This window comes from Apium graveolens, chromosome 4, assembly GCF_009905375.1.
Source record: "Apium graveolens cultivar Ventura chromosome 4, ASM990537v1, whole genome shotgun sequence".
NCBI lineage: Eukaryota > Viridiplantae > Streptophyta > Magnoliopsida > Apiales > Apiaceae > Apium > Apium graveolens.
In genome coordinates, this window is record NC_133650.1 from 193,030,567 (window position 1) to 193,034,949 (window position 4,383).

Sequence of the window (4,383 nt, forward strand, 5' to 3'; positions counted from 1 at the left end):
TGCAACAAATTTCATCTTATATTACAGTATTTATAGGTGAATATGGGTATATTATGAGGTATTTATCCATTAAAACATGAAATCTACAAGCTCTAAACGCCATTTATTGATATTCTTTCGAACAAACCGATGTGAAATGCTAGATCAGACATCGGTTAGATTAGTTGCCCGATGTGAAATGTTTGATCAGACATCGGTTAAGTTAGCCCCCGATTTGAAATGATGGATAAGACATGGTTTTATTCATGAAACCGATGTTAAATCTTTTTGTTTAACATCAGCCAATTTCTCTAACCGATGTTATTTGACTTAAAATATATTGTGTTTCTTTTCAGAACCGATGTCAAATGACTATTTCACATCGGTTTTTTTAGTTCTTTTTCATTTAATATTATTTTACATGATGTCTTTTGTATAGTTTTTTACATCGGTTTATATGTACCATTGTGATGTTAATATTCTGTAAATTGCATGCCATCCTGGTACTATTTATAGCCACAGGGAACCGAAACAATGCAACATCCCAACAAAAAACATTCAAACAGAAGCATAAAAGTACTCATCCAAATTACAATTATAATACCAAAATATTACTCATACCATACTATACATACATTTCAAATAAAATACAAGTATTCCATTAGCCAACTCATACTATACAATTTTTAAGTACTAAAACCAAAAGCAACTTGCTCTGTGCTGCTGTACCAGAACTCACAGCCTCCTTCCTCTTCAACCACCCTTTCTGCGAGTGCTATCAGTGGGGATTGGAGTAACATCCTCTGAAAAGAGGCAAATAGAAAGTCAATTATGTACTCCTTACATGGCTATAGTCTACTCATTTCCAAGTTCATAAGCTAATCAGGAAAAAAAATTACCAATGCGACCAATTTTCATTCATGAACGAGCAAGTGCACGAAGTGCAGACTGAGCACCAGGAGACTTTGTCTTGTTTCCACCTGTTGCAATTTATATATATATATGTAGCACCAGGAGACTTTGTCTTGTTTTCACACGTTGCAACAGAGTCCTCAGGCTATTTATGACTGTCTCTTCACCTTATGAGAAATGACTTTTGGCTGAAAGAACAACAAGGACCGCATGAATACCATTCTGATCCATCTTGATATATTTAGCAATCTCTTTAAGCGTGGATTATGTTTCTGTAGAACAATCAAATAAACCTGCCATATGTATTGCGTAAGATTTATTAGATCAAATAAAGCTTAAAGGAAACTATTTGTTTGTTGTAGTACAGAACTATGGAAGTCCAACTAGACAACTAGAAAGAAACTATACCAGGCGTGTCAATAACATTAAGAGTCTGACCGTTTTCTAAGACAGTTGTACGCATCTCACATGTGCGAGTAACACCAAATGAGTCGGCATCAGATACAAATGCATCCTCCTGCAATATACAGTTGCCTGTTGCACTTTTCCCATTGCCCTTTTCCCATTGCCATTGCATCCACCCATTTTAGAAATAACCTACTTGAAACAAAAAAATTACAACACAGTCTAGTCAGATCCATAAATTTACACAAAGAAAAAATAATCGAGGGAAATGAAGAACAAGATTTCAATGTTGAGAACATAAGTATAACAACAGAGGAGTAAAAACTTGTGCAATTTTTGAGTCATTTTAAGGTTCAAAATTTGAAGTCAGGCTAAAATATCACAGGTTACAAAAGGCATGCTTCAAATTTTTAAGCCAGAAAAAAGTTTAAAAACACTGATTTTACATGTTTTTTATCTGCAGAAAAGATTCTAAAGTGATATAAACATATGATACAACAACCTAAGCATTGGTTAGTTGAGTGTAGAACTGGATGAGTTAGCTCACGCGGGCCAAACTAGGGGTGAGTAAATGAACTGAAATTGAACCAAAACCATTAAAAAAACACCAAGCCGAAAAACCAAAATTATACACCTTGGTTCAAGTTCAATATGGTATTTTAATATAACTAAACATAAGTAAAAACCATATAAGGAATCTGTTAAATATGGTTACATTTATAGACGATTTCTAGGCCATTGATGTTAATCAATCCATAATAGCATCTAGAATGGAAAAAAATACTGACAAATAGTTGTTTTATATAAAAAGAAACAACCAAAGTTGACACAAAAGGGCAAGTTAAGGAAAAAAGAAAACATCTAAAAAAAGATAGGATTACAGAAGATAGTAAATACTCAGAATAACATGCTGCAAATTTGTAAACCTAAATATGACAGCAAAAAAAGAGCATTCATTCATTCCTTAAAATTTCATTTCGGTAAGCTTCCTGCTCATCTTTTTATTCTCATCATTCATCGAATTGCATTATGTTATAGAATAAGATAGACACAATACATATTAACACTTTTACGAACACAACCCGAAATGACCAACCCTAACACCATAACATGAAGTCTAATAGATTGATAGAGCAATCAATTTCCAAACAAAAAGTTACAAAAATAGTGTAACCAAATATCCACACAAAAAACAAGCAATGAAAACAAGGGTAAGAAAGAAAAGGGAAGGGAAGGGAAGGGGGTACCACAAAACCAATGGCCACAATTAGTCATGCAAGGAACACTAAAATCACCAAAGCAGATTGCACATACATCATCATCTGGTGGACATACATCATCATCTGCAACAAATTTGAAGTCAGGCTTTCTAGAAACCACCTAAAGCGAAAGGAGTCTGCCTTTCATGCACTTTTGCGAACAAAATCACTCAACTATGAACATGAAGATTTCATTGGACAAAAGAAAAAAAAACACAACCCAAGCATTATAATCCATCTCATGCTGCCAATCTCATTAACTCTAATAGTTACCAAATATTCCTCCATTAAAGGGGAGGCTATTTTTACCCCTACAAACCAAATTTTACAAAACCACATAACTGGTTCCCTTTTTGTATATGCTAATTCCTAACATTTTTGAATGTGTGCTGGATAAAAGAAACATGACATACTTATAGAATCTGAAAAGGCAAAGTAATGTTTAACAAATAATATAAAAAACAACATGATGTACTATACTTAATCAGGATTTAACACATGCAAAGTCTATCAATGACTCCATAACTAACAAAACTTGCACATAGACCTTAGCCCACAAACAGATCATATAAAATTGAACCATGCAAGATTAAACTATAGTTTAGTAATTGAAGTGACATGAAAAAATCTAATAAAAACATTACATGTGGATTATACCTTTTAAAGATTTAATAGTCATGTGGAAATAGACTTCTAGTTTACTCTTAGTTTCAATTTATATATATGTAGCTCTAGTACACAGACCAAAATGGAGGTAAAAACAGCAAGTACAGAAATATTATTTTAGCTACATCGGTAAAATATTATACTTACATTATCGTTTCTTTGAAGTGAAACGCTTCTTCCTCATCTGCGATCTCAAAATAATTAGTGTCACAATATTAACAATATTATAAATAACTAGAGATCCTAAAGACTAATGATTTAAACATATACATAAGAAGTCAAATACACAATATAAAACATATTTACTAAGCAGCCTTGTAAATATTAAGAGTACTTTCGACCGCCTCTTTCCTCTTATAAGCAACACTATGAATATCAAGTGAATAAATCATGCATCAATATCTCCAATAAACATACAAATTTTTCAGATTTACACATAAAAAAGTTAAAACACCTGACCCGCATAAAGCTATTCTTTCTAACTTGTCAGAGCCATATGACACCTTCTCGAAACCAAATGGAAGAGAGTTCCCTACAACAATCGAGAGACAAAGTAAAACATGAAAAAAGAGAACGAGGGAGAAAGAAGGTAAGAGAGGGGGTAAACATATAAATTAACCAACTATATATATATATATTGACATCTATAAAATTAAAATTTACTAAAACAATTTTAAAATTGGAACTTAATCGGACGAAACCCAGGTCTCCTTTAAAGCTCTAAAGCTGCTATCAAGGACTAAGCTTACCAATTTGATGCTGGATTTGATGTTTAATTAGGTCAAATTTCAGTGTCGTTTTTGTAGTTTTAAATTAGGGTTTGTAAGAGGGAGTGGTGAGAAAGGAGAGAACGATGAGAGAGGAGATTTTTTGTACCAGTTCTAAATTAGGGTTTATAAAAAGGAATGGTGAGAAAGGAGAGAAAGATCATAGAGACGAGGGAGAGAGTCAGAGGGTTTGAGATGAAGTTGAGGTTTCACAGAGAGGGAGAGAGAGTTTCCATCTTAAGAGAGAAAGAGAGAGAATCGGGGGTGTGAGCAAAAGAGGGGATATAGTTTCAGTCAGAGGGAAAAAATTATATGTAAAGGGGGGAAATAATTTTTTCTATAAAAAAAGGGGGGAAATTTTGGCACTGAAACGGGGGAAAAAGGACAAGTTAATT

General features: G+C 33.3%; 1 long non-coding RNA gene across 2 annotated transcripts; it reads right to left on the minus strand.

The window, feature by feature from the left end:
• Positions 1-570: 570 nt before the first annotated feature.
• LOC141716994 (uncharacterized) lies at positions 571-3,773 on the minus strand. 2 transcript variants are annotated; one of them, XR_012573486.1, is made up of 6 exons: positions 3,681-3,773; positions 3,369-3,405; positions 2,544-2,639; positions 1,330-1,488; positions 879-1,184; positions 571-782 (listed from the first exon to the last, which is right to left on the minus strand). It is a non-coding gene; the product is annotated as an uncharacterized LOC141716994 (long non-coding RNA). The 2 variants fall into 2 exon arrangements; XR_012573485.1 differs by having other exon boundaries at positions 3,676-3,771.
• Positions 3,774-4,383: the final 610 nt, after the last annotated feature.